Here is an 18,182-nt window from a genome sequence, read left to right as displayed (position 1 = left end):
GGCTCTGTGTTAAGCTGCTCCGGTAGGGATAAAGACAATACGCTCTTTTCACGGGCCCCTTGTCTCACAAGTGCTAGGTATCTTTGGAGAATATCGCTGTATTTTTTAGCTTTCTCATACACATCTATGTCTGATTCTTGCAACACCTGAAGCATTTCCTTGTCCAAGTCATTCTGAGCCTGTTGTCTGATGTTGCCTGTGTGCTGTGGTGGTTGCTTCAATAAGTCCAACTGATGTTGGGGCACCAAAAACATCTTTTGCACATGTTCCATTTTCACCTGTTTGCTATCAGACTGGTGATGAAAGGGATTGCAGCCCCTAATAACGGCAGTAAAAACCCTCCAGATTGGTTGATTGTCTTTCTCTTTTTCAAAGTTTTTATTTTTTTGTCGGCAATCAGTCTGATTAGAGATTTTTTCTTTTTTAGCTGTTTGTACTGTTGATTGGTCAGTGGAATGTTACCTTGCAATACGTTAAAGGCTATCTCACACAAAGCATTGATGAAATCCAAGTTTGCATTGCTAATAATAACTCTGCGTAGAGCCGGTGGTGACTTGTATATCAACTCCAACAGAGACAGATTCCTCCGCATGCGTGATGACATCCTTTCACCTCTTCACAGTTTTTTGTTTTGGGATATAAACAACCGGACGGTCTGACAGTAAATTTGTTCTGAGTCTTAAATAGTCCGGGGTCTTGGCTTTATAGTCTATTAAAAGATACCCGTATGTTGCGGATGTGGCATCATTAAACGCTTCTAAAAAATATTTAGTATTACCGGGAAACATTTGTCTACCTAAAAGCATGATTTGATATTTATCTCTAGGATTTTTAAACAATATTAGGTAGTTAGTGTTCAAGGAAATAGTTCTACTGGATTTTCCTTGAATAAACAAATTCTGAACCAGATATATACAACTCAAATTCCTATGATGCACATACTTTGTGAACACGTTTTGTACTTCTAAATTGTTAGCGGCATCGTTCATTACATCGTCTATAATTAACAAATTGTTCTTGTCTATAGGCAGAAGGGTGTCATCAGCCAGAGATTCGGGTATACCATTAACAAAGTTTATGTCTCTTATCTTAAGAAGCTGGTCATATAAAGGCTGCCAGCATGAGTATATATACACAATGTTATCAATGTTGCGCGAAATAATCCCGGATGCATTTTCAATGACATTTTTGACAAAAAAAGTCTTGCCGCAGTTACTGGGACCGCTGACCACCATGCTGAACGGGTGCTGCAACCTAGCGTCAAACCCCTGATCTAATTTAAAATCCATAAGGCAGGGTTGTGTAGTCTGGGAGCACACGGCGCTTGTTGTAGACAACTTTAAGCTTCTTCACAACGGATACATTCTTCAAATGAAGCTTCTTTTTATCGCGTTTGATATTATCAGACACAGCCACTAGGTGTGCATCTGAAACCTGATTGGATACAAACTTGTGGACTAATCCTTTCAAGGATTCGTGGGTGACAACTTTGGTGTTTTGTGCGTTCAGTGTTACACCTTTACATTTGACCTGTGTTTTGCCCAGCGATGTGTGATACGCGTAGCATTTTGGCCCACCGGAAACAAATTCTACTATGTGATCCTCCACACCACCCTCTCCAGAAGCTAATTCACTGGTGAGATCACCCAGAAAAGGGCCTAGAGGAGGCATCCAGTCGCCAGGGCATGCTGTGAAAATGACGCTGTCTGTATCACAATACAGCACGCGCTGTTGCAAGTTGTCTAACAAGTCATACAACATGAGTCTGGCGTGTGCAGTGGTCATGGCACCCACAAAGACATTAACGTCCTTGACGCGGGATGCTCTACCATCGGCGTGGCGCCATTGCACCATGGCGACGTCGTCAGAAATGAAACAAAACTGTCGCACGTCGTACTGATCGCTGAACATTAGCTGACTAAACCTGGACGGGTCTGTGATGAGCTCAGACGACGCCATGTTTGACCTCATACTGAAACGACCCCATAATGAGTTTAGCAGCAGCTTGTTGCAGTTTCGAACAGCTTTATTTACACATATTTTGGACGGATCCAGCATTATTCCCTCCTTTTCATAATACTCGGCTATGTACTTTTGCTGTTCTTCAGGGGTTTTCACATGTTCTGGATACCCCGAGGCCTCCTGTTTAAGTTTTAGGAAGGCTTTCACATAGTCTTTAAACAATGTGTCGGTCTTGTTGGGGAAATGCCACACCTCATCAATTGAAACAAGCTTGTATCCTTTCTCAACAGCTTTTTCAAGCTCAAATGAGACCCATGTGCCTTTCAACACCCGTTCACTGTCACTGTGCCCGCATGCAGTGTGCTGGTTCTGGTCTTCAGCGCACATGCTGCAGAGTGGAAACATCAGTTTGCCGTGGCACCTGTAGGGAAGGACGGGGTGAAAAAGCCCTCTTGGTGGCAGTACTGTGCATTTAACAAAGCCGAAATAATTTTCTAGCTTGTCAAAGTTGCTGTGAATGATTTGAGGATGTCCTACAGGATAATCTTTTTTAGATTGCACCGTGGGATAGAGACTGGTGAAGTCGTAGTAAAATATTTTTTCATCACACGCAACCTTGTGGTACAGTTTTATAGCATTTGTGCGACCGCCAAAAAGGGCGTCTCGGGGGTTCAGGCGTTCTGGCTTTCTGTATGTATGCATGAAAGCCACAACAGCAGGGTCTGTCTGCTTCAAGGCAGCCCATTCGCACTCCCACATCACAACAACGCTCAAACTGTATTGTGATTTCAGTGCATCCACTTTGTCACAAAACATACGGTGCAGCAGTCCGTAGGACGCTTTGCTGACAGGATTTACTTCACTCTCGGGGTAGCATTTAACACATTCGTGGTGAAAACATCCTGCAAATTCGTAAGCCGTGTCAGTTGTGGGGTCAAAGCCGTCCAGAAAATACGGCCCAACCCTTTGTTCGCCTCCTCTGAGAGCGTGTTTTATCACTGTGTTGGTGGTGTGGGACACATATTGAAGCCATTCAATAGAGACGTTTGAAAATGTCTTATTCTGCTCAACGTATGCACCATCATACGTGAGAGCGAGCGTGTCTCTAGGCAGAAACAGCGTTTTATACACACCCATACTGAATGCAGCCAGGGTGGTGTGCATGAATGGATCAACTTGTGTACAACCCAACAGAGTGTCACGATATATGGTACATGCTTTACGCAGGACATCAACATCGTTAACACAGTAGCGTCTGAGTTCAACCTGAAAATCAAAGGTGTTCTGTGAGGCGGTCTGGTACCATTCCATGAAGCTCGCCTTACCACTTTCAGACATGCGCTCATAGCCATAGAAGGAGGGATCCGGGTATGGACCGACATAATACTCATTATCCCTAGTGTTGAATCTGTGTGGGAAATGGCCCTTCTGCAGGTCTTGAAAACCTAAAGCAGAGGGTATTTTGGCAAGACACATGGGCAAAAAGCTGAACGAATCAATCCACCGCTGGTCATAGGCCCTGTCATGCATCAAAATCACACGGCTCCCTCTCGTGACGGTAGGTGTTATACATTGCTTGACGAAGTACTCCAAAATTATGTAATTATCGAAGCCGGACGCGTTATGGGCTATGAATGTGTACCCACGAAACCTCGGGCGTCTGTAATGCTGCACAAACGCAGCCACACATTTTAATGTATTAAATGAGAACTTGTTGCCCTTCAGATCAGATGCACACACAAAGTTGGCCTCATGTTTGCCGTTGTAATACCGTGTCTCAAAATCATATAAAATATATTTATCACAAGGCTCCTGTTGTTCAACAGGCTGTATAAAACACTGATGCTCAGAGTCCCCGGCTAATTTAGGCTCGCTGCAGTGCTCACATTTAGGCTGGACACATCTGTGTGGTGATTTCTTTGATTCTTTATATGTGACACCACAGCTCATGCAATGCTTCATATTGTCACACGGGACCATGTTGTGTTTTATTTCTGGTAATTTGTGTTGTTGGTAACAGTGTTCCCATATAGCAAGGAAACATTGAAACAATGTTGAGTCAATATCAGGCGACGTCATTGAAGCAACGTTGAAGTGTGACGTTGACCCAACATCATTCTTGCACCCATTTTTAACGTTGAAACAACGTCAGGTTTTGATGTTGAATCAATGTTGAAACCTGACATTGATTCGACGTTATATTTTCTAACACTGTTGACATTGAAACAATGTCAGATTCTGATATTGAAACACTGTTGAGCTATGGTATTGATTTTCCACCTCTTTCGCACAGTTGCTTTTTATTGAAAAAAAAACAAAAAAGGTCAATAGACATGTATCATTTGCAAAATACTTTATTAAAAGACAAAGTTTCCTATTTACATTTCTATGTTTCACGTCACTTTTTATTATTTACTCCGGGATGGGGATGGATGATGTGCGTCCTGCGCGCCACCCGTACGATCTGGAGCATATCTGAGCCATTTCTGGACTGCTTGAGCAAAGACCAACTCAGACATAGAGTTCGCCCCTACCTGCTGCGCCGGGCCATCTAGGACAAAAATAGACACACACACAAAAAAACAAAGACAAAAAAAAGGGAATTAGAGCACATGAATAAGCTCTTGTTAACTGTCTTCAGCAGGGAGAAAGTATGTAAACTCCTAGGCTGATAAACATGAAAGTCACCAGGCGGAAATCAGCAAACTGCCGCATTTGATTCCCAAAGAGCTATAAGCTGAAAATGTGATATGTCTTAGCATGGTGTGCCGTGTATCCTTTAAAAAAAAAAAAGAAAACATGGGGTCCTCGGGCTGTACAAAGTGTACAACCCGAGGACAAAACAAGCCGAAGACCAAAGACTCCATCTCCAGATTAACCGGACATGAAAGTCTTGTTATTAAGAAAGACAAAGTAATATAGCAAAAACCAGACATAGGAAATGTGAAACGCACCCAGCACATCAATTGATCCCTTTATTGTTCACTTTAGGCTCATAAAACTACAATAAATGTTAAAACTTACCAAATATGCATCTGCACAGCGCTGTCTCTTTAAATGCCCTTTTTTGCTTTGTCTGGTCCTTGGTTTTTTTCCCCTGCCCAGTTGAGTACAGAGGCCAGCTCCTTTGTAATGGCATAAACCATTACACGGCAGACTCGCACCTCCAGTGTGGTCCAGCAGCACCAATCAACGCAAAGCGTCTCACCTATAGACATATTTTATGAGATGGAATTAGCGTGTCTCATGTCTTAAATGTGTATGCAAGTGCTTGTGTGTTTACTTCATGTAATTGATGATAGAAACATGTCATTTAGTTTTCCCTAAAGCCTGATTTTCAAGTCATACAAAGAATAAACCAAAGTATTGGCAGTACAATGTATTTCTATTCCCTTTTGTTGGATATTCATTTGTTAGTTCTTGTAACTGCTAAAAGTGTTTACTAGTTTTTGCCTGTCACATATATTTGTTATACCATGTAAACTGTGAAATTCCAAGATTTTCAAACTTGCCTTGTAATAGTGGCCTCACAGAGTCTCTGGAATCTACAGAAAAAGAAAAAAAAATCACAACAAGATGACATTCAGGAGTATAAATTGGGGTTTTTTTTAGATAAGAGTACAATGACATTGTGATGCAGCTTTAAAGCTTTTTTTAAAAGCATACCATCTATAGGGAAGACATCAGACTCTGCATGCTGGCGAGATCGCAAAGCTGTGTCGGTTTGTGCCGGAGTGGCGAAAGGTGCCGGAAGCTGGGTGGGGCATTATGATGGTTGCTATCAGTGGGCTGGGGGGCAGACTGCGGAGTGATGAGGGCTGTTTAGAAAAAGATAATTTTTTAAGTATTTAAGAATACAGACAACTTGTCAAAAAAGTTTCCTCGTGTCAGACACAGATATGTAAACAGACACTAGACAATATTTTATTACCTGGTATTTTCACTCGAGGGGCCTGGGGAAACCGTTTTTTTGTAGGCTGCTCATCCTCTGAGTCCGTATATGTGTACAGGGGATTTGGTCTAAAGAAAAGAAATTAAAAACGGTCTTAAGTAATTGTAAATATGCTTTTGGCATATTGTTTCCTAAAGTTAGTTTGATTTCTAACAACACACACAGGAAACAGAGACGTGCAAGAAGGTACAGTATACAATGAATTTTTGAAGTGCACAAGTGTACACTACTTTGCATTTTTAAAAAGTTTACAAACTTCCACTTTTTGGACTATATTATGTGGTGATATTGCAGTATGCAAGCACCACAGATATGTATAAAAGACAAGATCATAAATTCTTAACAATCAAAGATATGTTTGTGAATAAAAAGGTTTTACTTGTGCTTTCTTTTAAGACTGGTCTGGGTTTCTTCTTCGGACTGAAGGTCAGACGTATCACAGCGTTCACGTGGATATCTCTGAAGACTGCGTTCTTCTTCGTGAAATGTGCCTGGAAATACAAACACAATGTACGGCCAGACATACATTACGTGTGGACAAAAGGTGCAAACACATAGAAAAATCAGCGGTTTCAAAAATACGCTGGTACGTGTGGACGTAGCCTTATTCATTATTCAAGGCACAAACGGAAAGTCATGTACGCGTGCAACGTACAGTCACGTGGGCATGCTGCGTGAGCATTCAAACTGAGTCTAAAGTTTTCGTGTGCGAATTGAAGCGAGTGCTCTCCAATCATCAAAAGTAACAAAGTCATTGAACACGTTTATACAGTTAACTTTACGTTTATCAATCATATATCACAGATTTAGAATTTTTTGTAGTACTAAGCAACTACAGAGCGAAAGTCTGGGTCAAGCGCCGAGGCGGCAAGAACAAAGGAAACCTCGAAGCGTTAAAGCTAGCTTTGTAAGGGAATATAACGAAGAAATTATGAAACGAAAATGTTTTCTTTGTTGATATACTTTGTTCGCAGTGCAGTTTATTTGTTGCCGGATTGCAAGAAGTAGACACAATTTCGGGCTCCCACATTTTGTGGGAGCAACGTAAATAACAGTAAAAAAAATTTGTTAATGTACAACATTAACGAGTTTTTTACTGTTATTCAAATGCAAACATGGAAATAACGAGTAGGAAAAAAAAATCATTCATTCTCACCTTATACTAATCGTGGTGCAGGCCAGTGCAGTGCATGAACTGATGCCTTCTCCGGTCAATTCCGCTGAGAGTAAATCAAATGTCCCGCTCTACTGTAGAAGACAATGAATACCTGGGGGGATGTACCAATGTGAGAGGGGTGCTGCGGAATAGTCCAAGTGATCGCTGCTTTAATTTCCCGGTCAACTATACATAAATTGCACGTAGACACGATTTTTTTAAAGCTGGTGAACTAGACCAAGTCATTGTTAACAAATGAACAATAAATCTACTTTCTCTGGTACTTTATACCCGATCAGTTGCAATGCAATTTAATGCTCAACTACAAATCGATGGTTTTTGATGGTGACCGGAGCCGAATGATCGTCAACTATAAATAGACGTTTTCTCGATGTTGTTGTTGTCACCTGGTCGACTACAAATAGATCAAATATCAATGACAAAAAAACAACGGTGAATCAACATCGTTACAACGTCTCTATAGTAAGACCGTCGGTTTACCACAGTATTTCAATGTTGTTACAACATTGGCATTTCAACCCCGACCATATACGACGGTTCGGATGAAAAATCAACATAGATTCAATGTCGTCTTGCTATCTGGGTTGTGATTTGCAGATGCGGTTACAGTCACTGCATTTCACGGTGGGCCCTCTGTGGTGGTGACAGAGTGTGAAACATACGTTGCATCTATGTTTACAGCTGTGATAGAGCGGCGATTCATATGTATTGTAACAAAAATTACACACATAGCCTGCCCCTAGAAAAGCTGTGGGTTTTTCAATCAGGTGATAGTGTTCATTGTGTAGGTACAGCATTACAGTGTTTGGATTTGGCTCATCATGTGTGAAAAAAGTATGCAGACGTTTAAGCCCTGCTGCGTGATAATAGATCACTATCTTAATGTTTAGGTGTTTCTCAAATTTGCAGACATCAGAGAATGATACTGTCTGTGTGTCGCGTAGACCTACTTGAGCATGTAACTGTTTAGCAGTAGCATATTTTTCATGCTCTGGGGCTGTTGGGTTTAATGAATGTGCTATGCAAAGGGAGAAGCACAAATTGTTGTGCGTATTGTTTGGTGTATACAGATGTTTACCCTTCTTTGAGAGAATCTCATCATAAGGGATGTTTGCCAGTTTTAAGCGAGCACCTCCGCCACCGCTACTGTTTTGTGCAACTGTGACAATAAACTCTAATTCATCATCACCGATAGATTCGTCGTTACTTTGCATAACTTGTGCTATTTGGTCGAGAAACAGGTCAGGGTCATACTGATCATCAGGATTTAAAACAGCTTGAACATCAGAAGCCAACGAGGGTCCACGGAGGACCACATTTAGAACACAACCCTGCTGAGATCCAGCCACTGCTCTATCTATCACATTAGCTAGGCAGCTTCTAACTCTTTCTGGCACTTGTTCTGGATCATCAAGACTTATGTCCCTAAAATCAAGGCGCTCGCGCAACTCTCGTGCGTTGAAATTAGGTATCTCTCTGATGCTAAGCTGGCTGTGACTGCCAGACCCAGACTGAACAATGGGCTCAACTACTGCAGCATGTGTTTGTGTATGGTTAACACTTGAGGAATTTCCATTGTTTGAGGGGCTGTGTGGTGATGCGTCAGCAACAGCAACAGATACAGTAGCATCAGCCCCCTGATAAGCATGTGCTGGGGGGCAAAAAAAGCTATAGCTATATTACTACTTACATGTTTTACACACTCCTTTTGTTGTTGACATTTACAGGCTGTGTGCAAAATGCCACACTCTTCATATTCATGGCAACTAATATTTTCACGTCCACTAGATGTCCTACTAGAGCAAATGAAGCTTCACGAAGCTTTGCGCTGGGGTGAACCAATTGGATGAAAAGCTTCAGTGCTTCATGAAGCTTCATCTGCCCATCACTACTAATAACTGTGGGTCAGTGGCGATGAAGTCCACTGTACCGTTCTCACGGGAGCAATGTTTCCCACCATTCTAACAGAAGCTTTCATAGACAGAAGTTAACACCAACTTGCACCACACACTTGCAGCTTCAGGTTTGCTGGGGAATCCCTAATTGCCCACACCTGAGCTTATGAAAGGAGCAAAGACCAGCTCCGCCCACCAGGGGCAGTTCCCAGACTCAGGTCTCACCTGTCACAACTGGATAAAGAGCGCTGTTCATGATGCACAATCTGAGGTGTGGCACAGTGAGGAGACATGACTCATTACTGAGAGAATGTGATTGCCGACCGGGTGGTGACACTATCCCCAGACAGTGGGTGGAGATCCTCTGCCAGGATCAATCCCCACTGAGCCCCAGGCCCCATTAACATCTAAGGGACTTTGCTGCAGAACTCACAGATGTCTTCACAGTAAAGTTGGGCAACTGGACAAATGTATCGAGCAACAACTACAGGCAAAGCGTTTCACTGATGGCTTTTAGAAGAGTCATTTATTGATCTATTTATTTGTCCATGAGTCAGTTTGTTAATAATGTTGATTTAAGCCAGTGGGTCCCAAACTTTTTTTGCTATGCCCCCTTTGTTTTTACAATAAAATCTTTGCCCCCACCCTCCCAGCACAAACACCTCCTCCAACCACACACACCCATATACACCCATTGCCGTTTATTTCACCCTCAAACCTTTTGTAAACAATTCAACAAATAAAGGTAAACTGCAATAAATTACAGGTTGCAATAAAATAAACTTCTACATCTTTGAAATAACAGGAAAACAAACCATCTTTATGCTGTAATTATTTTACATGTAGTTCTCTTTTTACTCTGTAAGAATATTCAACACTACTATCAATACTAGGGCTGTGCGATATGACCAAAATCTCATATCATATGCATTTGACATATCCGCCTGGGCTGCACTGTCGAGTGCAGATTAGGGCTGCCACGATTAGTCGACTAGTCACGATTACGTCGAGTATCAAAATCGTCGACGACTGATTTAATAGTCAACGCGTCATTTGAAGCTTTGTAAGATCACAAAAGACGCAGGAATAAGTAGTAGGATTTAAGAGTGTAATAACGGACTGAAACAGAAGATGGCAGCACTGCATGTACAAGGATGCCAGCTGCCGTTACACTCCGAAGAAGAAGAAGAAGAAGCAGTGTCCCAGAATTCATAGTGCGGCCCTGCTCAGTTTTCAACAATGGCGGCAGCTAGTTCGTTTTAATATTACTCTTATTAATCTTTCTGGGTCACAAAATAAACGTTTAACATATTTTCAGGCGAGAATGTAGCTGTGTAAACCTCAAATATCTGCTCAGTTTATCAAGACACTGCATATTTTCAAAAGCGCTCTGACGTTTTCGTAGACGTCTGTTACCCACTAGCTCGATAGCTAGCCGGGGTCAAGGCTCACTAGAGCCCGTGAGAACACCGGACTCCCGGCAAATCGTTTTCAAACCCACCGCCGTCTTTCGCTACTCAGGTTAAACATATATAAGTCAGTTAGATAACTTAAAAATGTTATTGTTTGGCCTTTTTTTTTAGTATTTTATTTGTTCCTGAGTAAATCGGTTTGGCTGAGATTAAAGTTATAGTTTATACACGACTGAATAAACGTCAAGCAGACAACTGATTATCAGAAGTGTGAGATGTTCGAGAATATACTCCGGTGTCCCGTTATATTTTAGATAGCAAGGAGTTTATTAAACTTTACTGAAACAATCTGTAAATCTCATTAAATTTAATAAACTATCATCTTGTCTTTATTTTTAGTTAGCACATACTCTAAACACTTAAAACTGTAAGCTAATGTTATATAAGAGCAGATGCTGCTGGTGCAATAAGCTGTACGTTTTACGTCCAATGGATGCATGATCCGATTAGTTGACTAATCGCAAAAATAATCGGTGAGTAGTCGACTATCAAAATAATCGTTTGTGGCAGCCCTAGTGCAGATCCACTGAGTGCAGCGCAAGCTAGCGAGACAGAAGTTAAGCTCATTGCAACATGGCAAATTGAACCTCCCCCACCCTCATTCAGATCTGACGTTTGGAACTATTTTGGTCTTCATGTGAAGTATGACCCTGAAGGTAAGCGCGTCATGGACAAAAGTAAAACAGTATGTCGGATGTGCCACGCAATGCTCAATTACATTGGTGGGAACTAGTGCGTTAGCGCAGTTTGCGTGCTGACGTCGTCCAGCCCCACGCACAGGGCGATCCGCTGTAGGTCGTTAACGGAGATTTGTCGTGTTGTGGCGTTAATGTCATTTCAACGAGATTAACGCTGACAGCACTAGTGGGAACACAATGAATATGACTGCACATTTACGCCGACATCATCCTAGTGCAAAGACAAGTGGAAGCAGACAAAAACAACAAGCACGCATGCTACAAACTTTACCCGAGTCATTTAGACAGCCGTTAGCACATGATTCTCCTTATGGGGACCTGATATGTTTAATATGCTGCTGAGAATATACCCCAGAAGAAGCGAATAGTATAGCTTTTATTTTGGAAAGAGCCATTTCTCTGTTATAAACTCTCTTTTCCAAAGATGAGTGATTTCTCGATCAGATAGATTTATTTTATTTTATTATTTTGTTGTTACAGCAACATTAAATTTAAAAACTGTACTTTTGAGTTAAAATATATATTTATAAATTCAATAAATGACAAATTAAAAAGGCATGAACATTTTTTTTGTATCGAAAAAATATCGAACCGTGACACCAAAGTATCGAACCGAACCGTGAATTTTGTGTATCGTTACACCACTAATATATATATACGTATATATATATACGTATATATATATATACCTGGCAGGTAAACAGATGATTCCCAGGTTTCTGTCCCCTCTTGGTCTTTGACCATCAGAGTCACAATCTCTGGATTTGTAGTCAGGAAAACTTGAAATGTTGGATGGTAATTTGGTCCAAACTTTAAGCGAAATTGGGTTTGCTAAAAAACAACAGAAAGGTGCCATTTTCATGACCAGTGGGTTATCCAGCAGTTTGAATTCATGTCAGCAGCATTTAGTTTGTAATTGCTGACTCAACACTGGCTGTATCCTGCTCTCAGGTTCACAGTGGGTCTGTACCTTTGACCAAAGCTGAAAAGACAGTCAGCAGGGGTTTGGATGCATTCAGCACCACGTCCTTGTTGGGCAGACACCTTCAGTGACAGGACAGTTTATTATGCTGGTAACATTAATAAGTCTGTTCCCCTGTAGAGCTCATTTAAACACATCAGGTGTAGAACATCATGTGTCATGGTGTGTCCAAATTCATGGGCTGCATAATCCTGAGGACCCGGCCTTCGCGGTCTACGTGGGAGCACTTTTGCAAATATGTGATATCTTGACAAACCAAGCAGATATTTGAAGTTTACACTCCTACATTCTCAAACAGGAGCCCCCAGTCGGAGCAGATGCAGGGCCAGCAGGTGTGGAGACCCCTGGCTGAGGCAGCTGAAGCTGTGGGTGGCTGTCAGCCAGCTCAGGATGCCTTTTGGGCTGCAGCAACATAAAACCCACAGCAGGCTGGGTAAGCTTGCGTGAGCTCTCTGTGGAGGCTGTTGCAGCTGAGATGGCTCACCCGAGCGCTGCAAACTTAGTTACCTTCAAGGGTCCAGAGTCAGCTGAGGTCAGCAGCTCAGCCTCTGGGGAAGCTACAATCCCTCGAACAGCCAGGTCTCTACAACCAGAAACAGTCTTTGTATGTGCAGCTTCAGAACCAGACTTGAAGTTCGAGTTAGTATCCGATGTCCCAGAAACAAACACTCAGGTGCTCACTGAGCAATTTCTTGAGGCGAACACTCAGAAAATAAAACAGTCTTTGGCTGAGCCTTTGTGGGAACATTTATTGTCTCTGCTGGAAAGGTAGAAACATCTGGGAGATGCAGCCTTAACACACTGGGTTTCACAAGTCCTTGGAGGCAGCTCACTAAACTCAGGGATGCAGACAAAATCAGCACTTGCAGGAACACAATATGCCCTCTCACAATGAGCTTGGAAGCATAAACTGAGTTTTCCTCACTGACTGTTTTAGACAGTATTGTGGGAGGAACACAAAAAGCAGCTTCAGAGATCTGGGAAACACAGTTTAGTGTCTTTGCCTACTCGCTGTAAGTCACAATAAACAGAAAACTCATTGTGTCTCATGTCAGAATCAAATCACTCATATACAGGAAAGGAAGAGGCGGAGCTTATTTCCTGCAGGGAGAGGTTAGCAGTCTCTGTCTTTATCATTTCTGACTCCTAAAGAGCAGAAAAACACAGGCTGTTATTGGCTGGCTGACACTGGGCTTAATGTCCTTGAGGTGAGCAGTCTTTAATGTCCAGGTTCAGAATGGGCAGGTGCTCAGGACAGTTTATTGAAAATCAGAGAACATAAAGGACTTATGTTCTCTGATTTTCAATAAACAGTCCTGATTACTGAGGGAGCAGAGAAAGTGTCTCCATCACTCACCACAGCTGGATGCTCTGAAATCCTGGAATCCAGCTGTGGAGCGCCGGTGGCGGGGACGCAGTTTAGTAATCAGGGAACGGGAGACAGGAGGGAAACACACCTGGGACCAATTACGCACATGAGACAGGAAACAGTAACACAGGACTGTCAAAGTAAAACAGGAAATATAACACAGAGTCCAAAGTAACGAGACGTGGGACACAGTGAAGACACAGAAACAGAAACCAGAACTATAATCACAAAACAAACTGAACTCAAAAACATAAAGAGTGAATCAGCTGACCCAGGACTGTGACAAAAACGTTGGATCCTGGTTAATAACTTGTATTTGTTTGATTGTTAGTGTAGCCTTCAGCTAATCCAAAATGCTGCAGCAAGGGTACTGACAGGGACTAGAAAGAGAGAGCATATTTCTCCTGTTTTGGCTTCCCTTCATTGGCTTCCTGTTAAATCCAGAATTGAATTCAAAATCCTGCTCCTCACATACAAGGTCTTAAATAATCAGGCCCCATCTTATCTTAATGACCTTGTAGTACCATATCACCCTATTAGAGCACTTCACTCTTGCACTGCAGGCCTACTTGTTGTTCCTAGAGTATTTAAAAGTAGAATGGGAGGGAGAGCCTTCAGTTTTCAGGCCCCTCTTCTGTGGAACCAGCTTCCAGTTTGGATTCGGGAGACAGACACTATCTCTACTTTCAAGATTAGGCTTAAAAGTTTCCTTTTTGCTAAAGCATATAGTTAGGGCTGGACCAGGTGACCCTGAATCCTCCCTTAGTTATGCTGCAATAGACGTAGGCTGCCGGGGATTCCCATGATGCATTGAGTTTTTCCCTTCCAGTCACCTTTCTCACTCACTATGTGCTAATAGACCTCTCTGCATCGAATCATATCTGTTATTAATCTCTGTCTCTCTTCCACAGCATGTCTTTCATCCTGTTTTCCTTCTTTCACCCCAACCGGTCGCAGCAGATGGCCGCCCCTCCCTGAGCCTGGTTCTGCCGGAGGTTTCTTCCTGTTAAAAGGGAGTTTTTCCTTCCCACTGTCGCCAAAGTGCTTGCTCATAGGGGGTCATATGATTGTTGGGTTTTTCTCTGTATTTATTATTGTGCGATCTACTGTACAATATAAAGCGCCTTGAGGCGACTTTTGTTGTGATTTGGCGCTATATAAATAAAATTGAATTGAAAAAAAATTGAATATTATTTTGTATATTGTTCTTATGAACTGTTGGTGATGATTTGTCAGTGATATATTATTTGTTTTGTTTTAAGCTTTTTATTGACTTTGAAGTGTTTAAGTTGATATTTTAGAACATTGCATTTAATTTGTTATATTATTGTAGAGTCGATAAAACTGTAAAACGCACAGCTCCTTCCAGCATGGCTGGAGGAGAGGTGGCCGAGGAGATGCACAACACACACAGCTCACAGTTTTGGATTTCTATATATTGCAGATGTTGCAGAAATTGACAGTAAAGAACGCAGAGATCCAGCGCTGTCTCCTGCCCCTTATTTATCCACCAGAACACAATGCACTGACAGGCGTAACTCACACAAACGGGTAACATGAGGCTCAGATGCTTTGGACATGTTCAGATATACTGGACAAAGAATGATGAATATGGAGCTGCAGGAAGGAGGAAAAGAGGAAAACACAGAAAAGATTCACAGATGTGGTGAAAAAGGACACGACAGTTTCTGTTTGTTAGTTTGTTTTTTCTTTATTTGGTAAAGATTCAGAAATAAAGATAAGATCACATGTTTGAATATAATATTAATGTTCTGTAATTACAACAAGTTGTAAAATATTTACAGAGTCAGACAGAGACTGTGCAGAGACTGCAGAAGGACAGAGCAGCAGCAGAGCAGTCCAGATACACTGATGATCCTCTGTCAGATCCAGAGGGACACACAGGGATGATGCTGGACTCTACATTGTGTCTGACAGTGGAGCTGTTCTCTGATGAAGCTCTCCTCTCCACTCCACCTCCCAGTCACGGCGTCTCTACACACAAGCTGCTGCTGCTTCTGTTAACTTGTTATTTTCTGTTATATCGCGAGAGTACCGTTTTGCCCGCGAAGTGTTGTTGTTAGTGCTGTGGAAAAATGGCGGATGGAATAAAGCTTTTGGAATGAGACTACGTCGTCGTGTATTTTGAGTTAACATTGGTAGCAGAGGATGGTTTCCAACTACAAAGTACCACCAAAGCTTGATGAAGCCAGGCCATACGAGTGCTGGAAGAATGAAGTCAATATCTGGAGACGAGTTACGGAGCTGGATAAAAAGAAACAGGCTCTCGCGGTGGCGCTGGGGCTCGAGGGAAGAGCCAGAGAAACGGTCATGGAGATACCCGCGGAAGATTTGAACAAAGATGACGGTATGGAAATACTACTTGCAAAACTTGACGCGGTATTTCAGAGAGAAGAGAAAGACCGCGCTTATGAAGCCTACTCGTGTTTTGACTCCATTACAAAGAACCACGGCGTGTCAATGGCAGACTACATTATAGACTTTGAACAGCGTTACAATCGGATGAAAAAGTACAACATGACGTTGCCTGACGCTGTGCTAGCATTTAAGCTTCTAGATACAGCTTGTCTTGATGAGAAAAGTCGACAGCTTGCACTGACAGCGTGCACGGACTTAACGTTTGCGTCTATGAAGTCTGCACTGAAACGGATTTTCAGAGGGAAAGTAGCCGGAGTTTCCAGCGGAATTCAACTGAACCAAGATGCAGTTTTCCTTACGGAGCAAAAAGGTCCCAAATACAAACGAAACAACGGTGCTTCGTCGCGGAGTGGACAGCGACAACCACTACAAGGTACCAACCCACTTGACAAGTTTGGCAAGCGAACAAGATGTGCTATTTGTCAGAGCACTTACCACTGGGCGAAAGACTGTCCTCATCGTAATGGTGACCAAGTAAAGCTAACTGAAGATGGGAAAGTGGAGGAGTGTAACATTACTTTGTACACAAAAGCCTCAATGACGGACTCTGAAATCTTCCTGACTGAAGCACTGGGGTCAGCCATCATTGATACTGCATGTACACGCACAGTTTGTGGTCAGAAGTGGCTAGATAGTTACATGCGTGACCTCAGCCAAGGCCAAGTAAACAAGTTGTTGCAATCAGAAACCCCCAGCTCCAGACCATTTCGCTTTGGGGATGGTACTGTAGTGTATTCCAGCAGAAAAGTGAAACTTCCAGCCAAGATTGGACAAACGAAATGTGACATTGAAAGTGAAGTAGTTTCTGTTGGCATTCCACTATTACTGAGCAAAACGTCTCTCAAGAAAGCAGGGACCGTTCTAGACATGGAGAATGACAGCGTTGTCATGTTCAAGCAGCCTGTTCCCCTAGAGCTCACTAGTTCGGGACACTATTGTGTGGACATTAGAGATGAAAATATCACAGAAAGCTGCAATGAAAATGAAGTTCTCATGGTTACTGCTGAAATGTCTACAAAAGAGAAACAGAAAGTCCTTGTGAAGCTTCATAAGCAGTTTGGTCATGCATCTGCAGAGAGGTTATTGAGGCTCATCCAAAGCTCTGGTAATACAGATAGACAATGTGCAGTTATTCTACAAGAAATCGTTCGTGACTGTGACATTTGTCAGAGATATTGCAAAACCAAGCCGAGACCTGCTGTTGGTCTACCCCTGGCTTCTGAGTATAATGAGACAGTAGCGATGGATCTACATGAGCTGGAGCCCAATGTGTGGTACCTTCACATCATCGACCACTTCACACGCTTCAGCGCTGGCAACATCGTAAAGACAAAGAAAGCTGCAGAGATCGTCAACTCCTTCATTCACACCTGGATAAGCGTTCACGGTGCCCCTAAGCGGCTCTACACAGACAACGGCGGAGAGTTCAACAACACAGAGATTCGGGACATGGCTGAAAACTTCAACATTGAGGTAAAGACAACGGCGGGTTATAGTCCCTGGAGCAACGGACTGCTGGAGAGACATAACATGACACTTACAGAAATCCTGCTGAAGGTAAAAAAGGAACGAGGATGCGACTGGCACACTGCGTTAGACTGGGCCCTCATGGCCAAAAACAGTATGCTTAATGTACATGGTTATAGTCCACATCAACTTGTGTTTGGCCAAAACCCCAACCTTCCTTCGGTGTTGCTAGACAAGCCACCTGCCCTAGAGGGCACAACTGTAAGTGCAAGAGTAGCTGAACATATATCAGCATTACATGCTTCCAGGAAAGCATTTACTGAGGCTGAGTGTTCAGAAAGGATTAGGAGAGCACTACGCAAGCAACTTAGGCCTACAGATGACAAATATGAGGCAGGAGATAAAGTATACTACAAACGAGTCGACTGTACAGAGTGGAAGGGTCCAGGTGTAGTTATTGGGCAGGATGGAGCTGTTGTATTTGTAAGACATGGGGGGACTCTAGTAAGAGTGCACCAGTCAAGGTTGAGTAAAGTGGATGCACAGAGCGGAGATAAACAAATGCCATACACTACTACAGATGATGACACTGACAACAAAGACACAGTTGAAAATGATGACACTGACACACCCGATGGTGAACAGAGTATTAGTGAGGAAGAAGACATCATTATTGATAGAGAAACTAACACTACAGAAAACATGTCTGTCACACAAACTGTAAATGAGCCCTCTACACCCACTGATCCTGTCTCCTCTGCAAATATAA

This window comes from Pelmatolapia mariae, linkage group LG3_W, assembly GCF_036321145.2.
Source record: "Pelmatolapia mariae isolate MD_Pm_ZW linkage group LG3_W, Pm_UMD_F_2, whole genome shotgun sequence".
NCBI classification, from domain to species: Eukaryota; Metazoa; Chordata; class Actinopteri; order Cichliformes; family Cichlidae; genus Pelmatolapia; species Pelmatolapia mariae.
Note: the sequence above shows the minus strand (reverse complement) of the source record.